The sequence below is a fragment of the Varroa jacobsoni genome, unplaced genomic scaffold (genome assembly GCF_002532875.2).
Source record: "Varroa jacobsoni isolate VJ856 unplaced genomic scaffold, vjacob_1.0 scaffold_694, whole genome shotgun sequence".
Classification (NCBI taxonomy): Eukaryota; Metazoa; Arthropoda; class Arachnida; order Mesostigmata; family Varroidae; genus Varroa; species Varroa jacobsoni.
In genome coordinates this window covers 138,786-152,350 of record NW_019213596.1, presented here as the reverse complement: position 1 = coordinate 152,350, position 13,565 = coordinate 138,786, and the positions used below count along the sequence as shown (strand labels likewise).

General features: G+C 44.2%; 1 long non-coding RNA gene across 3 annotated transcripts; it reads right to left on the bottom strand.

Moving 5' to 3' along the window:
* Window positions 1-623: 623 nt before the first annotated feature.
* Window positions 624-12,972, bottom strand: LOC111262722 (uncharacterized). 3 transcript variants are annotated; one of them, XR_015312026.1, is made up of 5 exons: window positions 12,806-12,972; window positions 2,752-2,821; window positions 1,991-2,173; window positions 1,565-1,646; window positions 624-712 (listed from the first exon to the last, which is right to left on the bottom strand). It is a non-coding gene; the product is annotated as an uncharacterized LOC111262722 (long non-coding RNA). The 3 variants fall into 3 exon arrangements; XR_002681815.2 differs by lacking the exon at window positions 624-712 and adding an exon at window positions 867-1,093 and having other exon boundaries at window positions 2,700-2,821; XR_002681814.2 differs by lacking the exon at window positions 624-712 and adding an exon at window positions 867-1,093.
* Window positions 12,973-13,565: the final 593 nt, after the last annotated feature.

Here is a 13,565-nt window from a genome sequence, read left to right as displayed (position 1 = left end):
ACGATAATTTAGCTTCTATTATGGGCCATTTATGTGCTTCACATTGAAACCACCCAATCTCCTAATGATCCGCATCCAGTTCCTACGTTTAAGCGAAGCTAGTTAGCTAGTTCTGTTGAGCTGTTGACGATAATATATAAACCTCTTTATGTTAGTCTTGGTCGTGTCAGCATGGTTAAAGAATACACTCAACTCATACGCTGTACCTAATTGTCTGTCAGTTGTCAGTCTGGCTAGCCCTTTATTGTGGTGTATGGATTAACCTAGGCCACCATTACTTGTGTAATTCTATTTACTTCCGTGCGTTGCTCGAGTACTTGTCTCTGAGGCCGGTAACGAGAGGCAAGGTAAGATCTATAGAGTCAAACCTGCGAAGACGCTCAATCCTACAGGTGGTATAGCAGCTCTAAGAAACCTGAGCCTTCCTAACGTAAAACAAACAACTCCCGGCTAGAGAGGGAAACGGGTCGCAGAGAGGGAACAAGAATAGATAACAGGACGTTAAGGGTATTCCAGCGCTTTCGAGAAAGAGCACTCCCAGTTTTTCGCCCCAGGCGCCCTTCATCTTCCGGGAAGGGTCGCGCATCGTGCCATATTGGTAGTGTACGAGCAACTTGACTTGTCGTTTAGTTCGTTGCTACTAGCAGGGGAGTATTGCGTAGCAGAGTACTCTTGGGGTCTGTTAGCAGCAGCAGAACGGAAGGCGATTGACCTGTCATGGGAATCAGGGAAACGAGTGTCGTATTAGAGAAATGCCCCGTGTTAAAGAGAATGTGGTGCTGGAGCCTTGAGACACCTCCCCTCTGCTTTTTACTCCAAAGTCCACTTCATTACTTATCGTATGAGAGCGTTCAGGTGATAAAATAAAAAAACATCAGAAGCAGAATCATCAGGAGCAGCTAGATCAAAAGGACAAGGGTGAAAAGAAGAATACCACTTTATTTACATCCTATCCAGTAGTGGAGCAGGCGGAGTATCGCAGCGGGGAAAAGCATCTGGCGCTTCGGCGATGGAGTTAGTAACGGCTTATTCTCTGCTAACAATGCCAGTTCCTTCGAATGAATGAGTATCTTTTCGAATAAACCCCTGAAACCTGTTCAAAAACGTTTTTCCCTTCGAAAGAAATACACTATTCGAGCGAAAAGGGGTTGTTGCAAAAAGATATCTACGAGATTCATTGCTGCTAGAACAAATCCGTTAGAATGACACGTTAACGTTATGTCCGTCAGTACTTGACAAACTGTAGTGTTCCATGTTACAGAGTAGATTAAATGTCACAAGCGTCATAATCGAGTTGGAGCGAGTACAATTCAACACGTTTATGTTGAACGTAACAACAAGTAATGAGAGATGATTTGGAGTATTTCTTTTGTTTGTTGCGGCACAGGAAAGCCGTCGACAACAATTACGAAACAGACACGAAACAAGTGTGAGTGCAGAAACGTTATTTGCAAACAGCTATAGTTCGATCTCCATAAGACCAATTTCACAGTCGCATCCTATTTAGATAGATTGCTGCATTCTATGTATCCGTGGTGATACATTAGCGTAGTTGACAACTTACCTGGTCGGGATTCGAAGTTATGCGTAGGCTCATGGTTCGTTTCGTGCTGAAGCGAGCCGGTCATATGAAGCAACGTGTTTAACTAAAAAAATAATTTAAAAACGCGTTTGAATCACAGAAATAATTGAAATAATGCGATTTAGCGCGACCAAACAATGCAAATCGCTTGATAACATCGGTAGAGAAAAAGTATAGGTACAGCCAGGACGGAAACTGTATATCTTATACAATATGTCTATAGATTCCGTTTGCTTTCCACTTGGCTGCTTTTTTTTTAACAAAACGACAATAACAATGAAACCCTTTTCAGCGTAGAAAACGACTCTTTATATAATTTTATATACTATACAAGGTCCTAACCGAATTAAAACTTTATGGCATCTACAATCGAATAGTGTTGCGTAAAATACCGAATCAGAGTCAAACCTAAATTCAAGCAATTATGCGTATCACAGCAAAGGTGTGTCATCACTTTCTCCTTCAGTTTTGCTGAAGTCGTCTTCTTCGCGGGTGGCTTTGTTGCATGATAGGAACGTTCCTGTATTCCACATATTTTTCTGGCAACGGGCATTTTGTTCCTACTATACACTGCTAATCGCGTTGATATATCTGCAAGGTTCATGAATAATGAACTATATGAAGGAGGACCTATATTATTGTACGGAAGAATTTGTAAACCGTCTTCTCAGATCACACTCTTTTTGCCTTTATGAACGCTGTGTCTTCTCAACAGGTGATGGTTCTATCAGAAAAACTATTGATAGTGATCGTTTTTGATTGATGGCTCAGGACTGATGTAATAATTCATGCCGAGGCCGTCCTTGCGGCGTCCACCCATTCTCATATTGGCCTACGTATTTCTTATGCTAATCTATGCTGACAAAGTTCATGCGAATACGATTATTTTTATAATCTGTTTCATGATTAAAAAAACAAATTGTTAAGCCGTGTTTTTTTTTTCACGAGTTGCGGTGAACACTTGCCCGTATATCAATGTTAAGACAAAACCACTATACAAGTATATAATGTAAAAAGCTTAAAGGTCACACGCTACTGAATGTGTAAATTAAATACCTAAAATAAGTGGCAAGCACCAACGGCCGTATAGCACTCAACCTGGTTTTACCGAACTAACCTTGTGCAACAGGATAATTTACATTGTCTCAGTGGTTCATAATGTGCCATACCTGTGAATTCAGTTACAGCAACAACGATACGTCAGATGTGCTACTCGTAAGCGAACCGGAGCAGTCTTGACTGTTTGCAAATTAGAAAATAAAATTTATTATTACTATTGTTATTAAGTATCACGATCAAGCCTGAAGCCTTCGTGGCATACATCAGGGTGCTGAGAAAAGAACCCAATGTGCTACAGAGCGTTCTACTCATAGATCAAGTCGCCTTTTATAAACTCCATTCATACAATACAGAATGCTTACACAGTTGTTATTTTGTTGTTTAATCGTGAGCGCCCGAATAAGACGCCGCTGCCTCCGGCCTTGAAAGCCATTATCTCAACGTGCTTCTTCAAATCCTTTTCATCTATTTGCTATTTCCGGATTGTAGTCACAACTATATGTAAACGGAAAATTCTATCGACTCCTGTTATCCACTACTGGACGGATCCCACACCGCTAATTTAGGTATTAAAACACGAAGGAGCTAGACGTGGACACCTGGCTCATTCGGTGATGAACATTAGTTTACATAACTCCATTATACTTGTCCTGCCATATTCTGCCGTCTACGGTTCCACTTCGCATGTGGGCTTAAAGTGCAAGGCAACGACACAATGCCGTGTACGTTCCGCGATAAGAACGAGGAAATATTGAAGGCGGCGTAAAGAATACCAAGGCCAAGCCGTTGGGTCTTGGATCTCTTTAGTCGATGGAACGCGACGCGACCCAAAGGAATTCCACTAGTGGGGGCAAAACCTTTTACCGTAGTGGGAAGTGGGGCCGTTCCTGCTGCTGCACATGGAACAAAAGACGGATTATGTGCAACGTACAACAAAACCTTAATTATCATGTTGTGGGCGAAGACGGCGGCGAAGTGCTGCTTACAGCCCAAGGGCAGCTGATACGCAGCTGAAACGGGAATAAGTCAGGCAATGCCAATCGAAAGCTTAACAATGGGTCAAGCGCTTTACTCCTATCTTAGTGTCCTAATAATAGCTATCATTAACAGGCTTAGGTTTGATGTATGCATAACCTGTTGATATTTAATGTACTAATTAGAGAATCCGCAGCTGTAGATTTTCGGGCAAGACATCTTGCGGTGCGATTCGCACCTTGTAACGAATAAGTATATAGTACAACGTTCAAAGGTTTTTAAGTGAATCTTGCGAAGCAAACAAGGCCAGTTAGGCAAGTAAGCCATACATATTTCTGCAGTTTGCGGGACGGGAGCGTATATATTAACTGGTTATACTAACGTTTGGGCTAATGTAAGGGAAACCAGCCTTAGACATTAAACAAACAACATCTACGTTCCGTTCAGCTATTTCAAGCTCGTTTTTTCATCGCAGGATCCGTTTTTTGCCGCTGACTCGTTAAGCTTGTCTTGCCTTGTTGCGCTCCGTCGTTGATTTTGTAAGTACTGCCTACACCGTTTAGCAAATCATATTATAATTAATGTTTATATCCATGCTATTTAGTTGTTACAAGCGTCGTGTCTGATAACGAATAGTTTTACGTAACCTTGTAATTATATTATGCCTGACGGTTCTATTGAAGACTATTATTATACCAAGCTGTGCAAACGAAGACATTTAGATAGCGCAAAAATATGTTAGTTGCTATTTACGAGCTTCTTTCAGATAGAGTTTTCTTTCTATTAAATTTAATCCGCCATCATTCACCCTCGGGCATATATATAAATCAAAACATCATCTAATTTAGCTGGATGGAGGGGAGGCCTCACGTTAGGTCAATCCAAGCTGCAACGGCATCGACTTCGGCCTAGTTCCGCGCTTTAGCTACCCCTTTCAATGGAGAATGCCCTTAATGCTGCACCGAAGATCTCGATGCAGGCTATGTTGACATCATTCACATTTCTCTTATGCGTGGCCACTGCCGAAGAGAATTCACCACCTATATTTTCTGTAGAATACCGAAGACGATTAGTCAAATAGATGTTGCCGAAGGGATAGCAAGAAATAATTCTGCCCGGACTGTTTATCGCTACAACAAAGACTCCATGCATCCAGGTCCGCGTGTTAGGTCTTGGCTTGTGGCTAAAATGGTAAACCCCTTAGCTGAATATATGCATTTATCTACGAACTTAATAGATCGTCCATGCCATATCTTAAAATGACGATGATTTTAAAACGGTTTGCTGATACTTAAGCTCAAACCGATCGAAAAGATCACAGAAATGATTTTTTTTACGGGAAAGCTTTCCATCTAAAAATACATATATACGCAGCTATTACTGCACCTATAGTTAGAAGCGATTCCGTTAGTGCCACGTTGGTTTGTATTGTACATAGCAGACTGCTCGAAAAATAAATATGCCAGTGTGTTCGAACAAACTCAAACGGAAAAATCGACGATTGTTCACACAGGTGCGTTCAAGCTTCTATGAAATTTTTAAAGCATATTCTAGCCTTTGGACAAATGGCCCTAGATTACAAAATCCTGACTATCAAACCACGCCATACGCGCGGAAAGACATGTCCTTTTCCTTGAGGTTGTCGTCAATTACATCCACCAGAACATAGCATTACACAGATGCGTTTCTAACTGAACTTAATCTGAAACAGCTTGAAGATCGTTGTTACTACTGAGGATTTGCCCTCTACTAATTCCGGCTCACTTTCTTTAACCCTTGCAGCTATTGTTTGATTCTACCATGTCTTCATTTGCAAACAGCTCATACTCTTGCTCTTTAGCGAGTCTAACGGCTTTTCACGACCTCGATATGTGTCGCTTCTGCGCTTTGAGCATTTCACCATTGTGACATCCTGAGCATGCCCACTACGGTCTTCCCTACTCTCTGGCTCAGGTTGTTCTCCGTTAGATATCGCAAAATGAGTTGCCCTCGATGGCAGTGACCATTACTCAAATCTGAAGTTTTCATGCTACTTGGATGCCGACAGGACCCCGTGGTGACAGCAGCACACAGGTGGAGTGTTTTCCCTAGTATGACTCTATAGATCATGAAAAAGAAAAATATCTGAGGTCTCTTACTGCAGCGGTTTGCTGGTAGACTTCATGGTTGTTCACTTTGAACTCCTCCAGTACTCTCGGCCAGTCACCTAATTCGAGCTAGGGCGCGACAACCCGACAACACCCGACCTAGCTATACTTTTCTGTTACCGAATGCATCTTTTACTCCCTCCACAATATCGTATTTGGGTCTTCACATGAGCCTTGTGCTCTACGTGTCCTTTATCCAAAAGTGACGTCTTCCATCTAAGTTAGTATTTTTCGTAGCAGCCTCATTATTGGGTGAACTTACCCCCGGGGGAAGGCGCACCACAGTGACATGTGTAAGCCGCACTGCTCTGGTTAGGTTTAGCGACATGTCAAACCAATTTGAGTCGGACAAACGAAGGAACGATCGGACTTCCCTTCCTTGCTGCCTAACCCTCGATAACTATGAAGGGTCTCCGGACCATGGGCCACCATTTCTGCACCACGGGGGCGACGATTGGCGAATTACAACTTCCACTACTACTAGAGCTGTCTCTCGTAGTAACCGTATTTGCTATCGAAGCGGGCTAGAAGTGGACTAGCTCGCTGTCGAGAAGCTTAAGAATACAAGTTGCAACTCTGACGTCGCTCTGATGAATGGAACTAACTTGATCGTTCACTTTAGTGTTTCGATGCGGAAGTTATGAACTAGGAAGTAAACCGGGAACAAATAAACAAAAAAAGATATCAATGAAAGGTGCGCTTTGTCGAACGACATCAGAAGCCTTGCGAAGCTCGAACCGCGCATGTTCCTTCGTGTCTGCATTAGTAGGACAGGTCTGTTTAGTGATTCGACGGTCGCGTTGGTGTATTTAGAAGAAAGTTGACTCGAGTTGGTGCTGAGTTGACTAAAGCGCTAGCGTTAGTAAGTGGACGATGTAGGGTAGAGCGTTCGTTTGACGGCGTTCTGTGGTTGTACTAGCAGTCGTTCTGAGCGTCTGAAGATCGCTCTACTGCAAAGGATAAACGAGCAGACATGGTAAAGCGGATGGACAACTTTCAAAACGAAGCGCCGCGCATTTTGAAAATTGTGAGTGTCAGTATGTCAGTACATTGATGAATCTATTTTTAGATACTAGAAAAGTTAGCATACAAAATATATTTAAAAAGAAAATATAACAATAATAGAATATTATACGTACATTGTAGTTCGAACTTCGGATCATGTATGAACTGGTGTAGCAGATCTATTTCGTATGAACGTACTAGTTTGCTCATTTTCGATACGCTCGACTTGGGGCGTGGCATGCATTTATAAACACGGGAAGGAAAACATACGCATTAACACAGTACGTTGCATTGTTCGGATCCCAAGAAATCTTAAGATCCATTGCGTATATTAAAACCTATGAATAAGTGGTTAACGAACCGGTTAGACGCCAGGCACCATAGGCAACAACTATCGCACAAGAAGGGATAGCGTAGCCAATCAATATTAGAAAATATTTCATAAAAATCTATGGCTTACAAAACATTCGTTTGCGTAGCGTAAGCGTAACTCTTGTGACCGGCTTCAACAACTTCAATTGTACAAGTGAGCAGTGTGACATCGAGCCGAATGTTCTAAAAAGATTTAAGACACACAGTTTTATTTTCGTTCCTCATGTCGCCGCCGTATGGTTATCTCGTATCGGTTATCCTGCTCCTTTATTTCTTCTCAACGAAACTTCAAGCCAGTGAACAGCTGTTCTGCACGCCGCACAATCGATATCTACATATCTACTTCGCTCTAGCCTAAATGCAAGATCTAATCGAGGTAGAAGATTGAGCATCGACCAACAGCGTGCATATAAGAGACCCATTGCAGTGGCAGTACTAGTTATTGTAGCGGTGAAGCCCACATACCGGTGCACTCGCAAACTTAATTCTTGGCATCCTGGCTACTTCTGCTACTGGGGGGGGCCTTTTTCGCCTGGCTAGACGCGACGCTCGGAATCCTCCAACAACTCCCTGGCGTTGTGACATGGCGCCCACCATCGCAGCTGCAGGTCTCCGACCTCGAAACTGCGCTCGTGAGCTCTACCCGTCTATAGGCGCTTGCTGGGGTTCTGCTTAGGTAGCACATTTAGTGAGAAGAAGGACCCGGTTATAGGTTCAGATAGCCAGTGGGCCGTAGGCTTTCGCCGGTGGGTCTGACCCATTTGGTCATTTCGCAGGGATACAGCGGCACGTTCACTTAGTGCTTGCACAACTTCTGCCGCTTTTACCATTTCTACTCGTTTCTGGACTAGCTGCTACCGCGAGCACTTGGTCAAAGTATTTGCCTCTGTTAGAAGAGACGAGAGGTGCCCGTCCGCAGTCGAACTCGCTTGAGGCGAATATGCCTTCCTCTCCATGTGGTTATGTATGTTCGTATGTTCTCATACGTACAGCTCTATGATTCGTATGCGTGTGTATACCCACTGTCGTTGACTAATTATTGATATTAACCTCGAAGGCTTCGGTCGGTTAGTTCTTGGCTGCCGTCCCTTTCGTTATATACATACTACTGGTCGGCGACTACAACGATGATGATAACGACGACAACTAGGAGCAGAAGGAGCAGTGCCTGAGTCCGTCCTGTTTCTGGCTGGCTTCCCGCCACCGCTATTCGATGTGTTCTTTTCGAATGGGTGTCGCTGTCGGCGTGCGCGGATTCCCTATCGCCCTACAGCTGGAGTAGTGAACACTGCGGGAAGTTAGCGGACCCCAACGGACGCTCCCCGCTCAACACAAACATACTGGCGAGGAACAGGCACCCAGCACTTCTCCGCACCACGGCTGTGACTGTACTGTTACAGGCACTGCTCGGGAGCCTCTTAACGTGACAGGTCGAATGACGGAGCACTTTGGCCAAGTGGTTTGGTGCGGGCGGCTGGACGGGCGCGATGTGTAGCCAACGGAAACGAAGGCCTGTTGGCCTTGCAAACGGCCACGATTAAGCGGACAGGGAACGAGTTCTCTTCAAAGGTGTTCCACGAAGACAAGATATCCCTACAAAGGCGTCGTTCACTAGTAACTCTAAATGTTTCCTAGCAGGGCTTAACGGAAAAAAATTTGACACCGGCGGATTGGATGCGTGTCGGTTAACGTTTGAACGTTGGCTAGACGGAACAATATCGAGATCAGACGACGGTTACTGGGAATCGCACCTGGAAAATCAGTTCATTTGTCTGAAATTTGATTTTCTCATTGTAGACAGGTTGGTTTAACTTCCTGCGAAAAAAATTCCGTGATCGTCTTTTCACTCAGCCATGCTGGTTATATCAGTGAGCATGTAATTATGTAATTTTATTTGTTTTACGTGTGTACCTAATCAATCAGACATACACACACATATATATATCCTTTCGACAGCGAGATTGCAGCCGTCTCCAATCAATAGATAACCGTTAAGATGCTTCTTTTGCCTTGTTTACCAACCATAAAGGTAAAAAACAACAAATATTCACAAACACAATATGGAAGAACTGCAGTGAACTCAACTAACAGAGGATAAAAGCTATACATTATATTTAGTGCCAAAAACATTTCATTTAATTTCTCTGTAAAGTTCTTCGAAAACAGAGAATGCGTATATATACTTCTGTTAGATTTATAAGGTTCGCAATTTGGCGTCAATGACGTTGCGGCTAGCCTGAACGTTAAGAGCAGATATTGAACGGGCTATAGCAGACGTGATTATCCGCAACAAACGATAATGTTCAACGTACAATAGACCCACATCGTGGCCTGACTCTGTCTCCTCCAGTAGCACTTACTCAGTGATTGGGCGGTATTTGGCCGGCTTGAGTGGTTTGTCCGATCGCACCCTCTGAACGAGACTGCCTACACTATGCATTCAGCTACAGACTACCCTAATGCAATGATCACTAGCTGCCCGATCTATGGCTCGCTCGCAGACGACCTACTGGCTATAGACTACTGATTACGGACAAGCGTCTACTTAACAAAAGTGCGTGCACGCGTGTATATGACTCGCGAGATAGAACGATTTCTGATTGCCTGTCCCGAGCCACTACTGTTTATTCGAAGAACTGCGTTTGGCTTTTCGGTGCATCTTTCGCCACCAGTACCGCCGCGTCAGAAGCAGTGAGTTGTTCGGAAGGAGCCAGTTCTCAGCGCTTCAGGTAAAGAGGCGTTAGTCGCCTGCTTCGAGGAGGTTGCTCCATACCACTGCCCCACTCGTTACGATGCAGGCGTTACTAGCGGGCGGCCGATGCATCAAAAAGGCTTCATGGACGACGCGGTAGTAGCGGAGGAGCATAGAAGAGGTTCGCGTAGAAGCAATTGAGGCGACTTCCACCGGAGGGGTGGCCAGACGACAAATGGCTTGATAATTATCTTTGAGGAAATTCGCGGTATCGTAGAAAGCGGATTTTATATTTATATCGATCATTCATCATCGAATGACATTCTGGCATCGGTTAGTCTAAGGTCTGAGGATGATAATGCCTCTTTTATTTGTTCGGTTTCAGAAAGGCTAAACGTTAGTTGCTTCTTTGTTTTGCGTAAAGCACGTGTAAAGATGTATGTTCTATATCATCGTAGTGCCAGGTATCCCCGTAACACTTCCAGCTAGAGAGAATCAATTTAGACTACCACAACGACATTATTTATTAGTATACTGTTATGTAGCCAGTACTGATCGAATAGGTGAAGCTTAACATTTAGGAAGGATAACGTACAACTGTTCCATAACAAACTATATTTTCTTTGGAAGCGCAGAAATCGATATTAAATTCTAACTCATACAGACCCTTAGATATCTGTCCATAGGATAGTTCAATAACTTGCAAGTCTTATTGTTTTCATATCAAAATGACCACCAAGTTCCTTCTCAAAGGCAGATGATTTTGTTCAGTTCAGCTTAAATTACTTGAAAGACCTTCCAGCTCCCTCTTCTCCATGCAGAGAATATGTCACTGACGTCTGTTTTGCCTTGTCCTCGGAGTCCTTACATATTCCGCATGCTATAGAACGTATTCAATCCTTCTTATCTTCTCATCCCTTCCACCACCTCCAGTTATTGTAGTGCAGATTCTGAAAGGTTTGATTTCACCGTCCTGCGAAAAAAACGCACCTACCTCTATTATCTACCTACCCGTTATAACTAAAGCAGTCATATCCTCAAGCGAATTACTCGATCGCCTCTGCAATTGCAGCTTGCCACGGTCGTGCTGGTGACCGTTGTTCATTTGGCCGCGACAAGGCAAGACAGGTTTCGACAGAGAGGACAATATTACTGACGAAGACAAAACCACCCTCGTATAAGCAGTCAGCGCCTTCAGGCATCGAACCCCTCTCAGTGGGGAAGGTGGCATGACAGTATGTTTAATGTAGTAATGCAGTTATCATTATCAATGTTTTCCTTCGTACACCAATGTTTGTCCACCCCAGGCCACTTTTTCACCATAGGACCGCAGCTGCACTGTACTGAATGCGAAAGCGGATTAAAACAGCCGGTTATGGTCCAGGCTAAACGTTTTGTTGTAACTGGTTTTATATGCCTGTCTTCATTCGACTGTACGGGCCGACTACTTTTTTCCATTGGAGTTTGCGACCGCCCGGAAGAGGCAAAACAGAAGTTACGAAAGGGGGCCGCCGTCAATGCCACCCGTACGTAGAGGAAGCTTTAATGGGGTTTTACCCCAGCGGCGTCATTTTCCACTCTAGTCGCGCCCATGAGAAGTCCGTGAAAGAGACCGAGGTAGGGTGCGGTATCGAGCAGAGAAAGATGTAGTGACTGTTGAAAGGGCTGTCTGTGCTCGTGCGCTCCTCTTCGTGTGACCTCTCTATCGATAACCAAGTGGTGAGGTGCAATGTGCTGGCGAATGCAATTTCAAGCCCCTAGTTTACCGCCTTCCTCCCGTCGGTTCGATGTCTCACCTTAGACCAAAGCGGACCGCTGCCCCCAGTTAGGTCTCGATGGGACAGAGGGCCCACAGGACCACTATGACTGTTCGAATCTTTCCGTCTCTCGCCATCCAGTGTTTTATGTGCTATGTAATCAGCAGTCAGCCCAGCGCAGCCGACTGCAGACAACCCCTTCGAGGAAGGCTTTCAGGTATGCGGAGTTCTACAACCTGCGACTTACACCGATTGCAGACGAGCTGGCGAGGCCGCAGTGTGGTAGGAACGAGCCACAGCAATGTGTAAATGCATGACTGAAGAGAGATAGCATATGTATTCTTCTTGGGGGTCTTCGGGGATGGCAATGTGACAGTGTGGGAAGGGGTGACAACTGCGTGACTGGGGCTTAACGGGGCTGGGAAAGGGATTTTTAGATGGTGTGTTTAGGGAAATGCGCGACAGACCGTAGAAACTTAGCAAGTCAAGCATTCATTTGATATAGTGTACGCTCTCGTCTTGCCGTCGGTTGTTTTATCGATATTCTTAGTCGCCCGAAGCACCACGCGCAGAAGGGACTTTTGATAAGTTGGGAAGGGAGAGCCGTGTAGGTTGTCTGATTTGTTCGATGTTCACTCCGCAAGACTTCGACTCTACGGAGTGTGAGTGACAGAGGCGGACCCGATTAGAATGTTATAGGCTTATATGCTGCCGTTTGTAAATCATTTGAGAACAGCGAAAGATAGACTATTTTCCATTTTGCTAAGAACAATTAAAATTAAATACAGCATCTAAAACGTTATCTCTCCAGCATTATCAGTTTGACTCATCGGGTTTTTTGAATGGGGCAAAAAACATAAAAGAATCCGATAAGCTTTGCTCGTAAGGTGCCTAACAAACCTTGAGGTTGCTTTGCTAGCTGGCCGTTTGAATCTAGTCGGCCGCTTGAAGCTAGGCGTAAGCAGCCGTTGTTACATTGTAAATAGTCTTTTTGCTGTGCAAGTATACAGCTATGCCTTTCCGTATGCGCATCATGTACAGTTGCTCAATTCACACAGGTATCCCTGTCCATAACGCACAAGTTCATCGAGCTTAAAGATCTTTGATGAAACTTGCTGACACCGAAAGATCGGCAATGACAAGACGAGATCTGATGAATAGTGAGCTACTATGTGGACATCGATGACGATACAGGTAGACTAGTACTTCGACTTACGTAACGGAGCTTTAAGAAGCTCCGGTTGAGCGAAACGAAATAAGACTAGAGGCCGATGTTAGTAAAGGCAGGGGGGATTAGTTCGCACTCTGTTTCAACAGCACCCTCGGTGCATGCCACGGACCGATGGAGGCCGCCTTTGTTGTCCACCTCCCAGAACATGGAGGTGCCGATAATTACAGGTTGAGTCGCCACCTGCAAATCAGGTGAACGCTTAGACGGATCACACAGTGATGTCAAGGCGCTATGTTCGGGAATAACAGGTAAGAGGATGGAACAGGTTCGCATTTGCTGAAAAGCCCGTTTCAAGTCATTAGCTTGAATACACGCTACCAAGACGACATACACATGTTTCGTAGCCCCGCCCATCGATACCTTAAATTTACTAGTACATAAACGACCACCGATAACGTGACTCGATAAAACACATGTCGTTATCGTTTTCTTTCCTTTGTCTTGAATTCATTTCATCAGACGAATTAACAGATCTGTCTTAGTGTCGTTTCTACTAATATAATTGTTAGGTTCTGAGCGTAGCAATACATTATGGCATAGAACTGATACTCGTCAAATGTTCAACTTTTATTTGATTTCTCAGTAACGAAGGTTTGCCCAATATGTTGTCAACAAGAATATGTTCAATGTCCGTATACTGCGTTATTGAACAGGTAATACGTTTCCTCAAAGAATCTGATCTGTGCCTACCTCTCATTGGCGTTTCCTAGAAACTCTTGTTTTCATGATAAGGCCGAGAATCGTC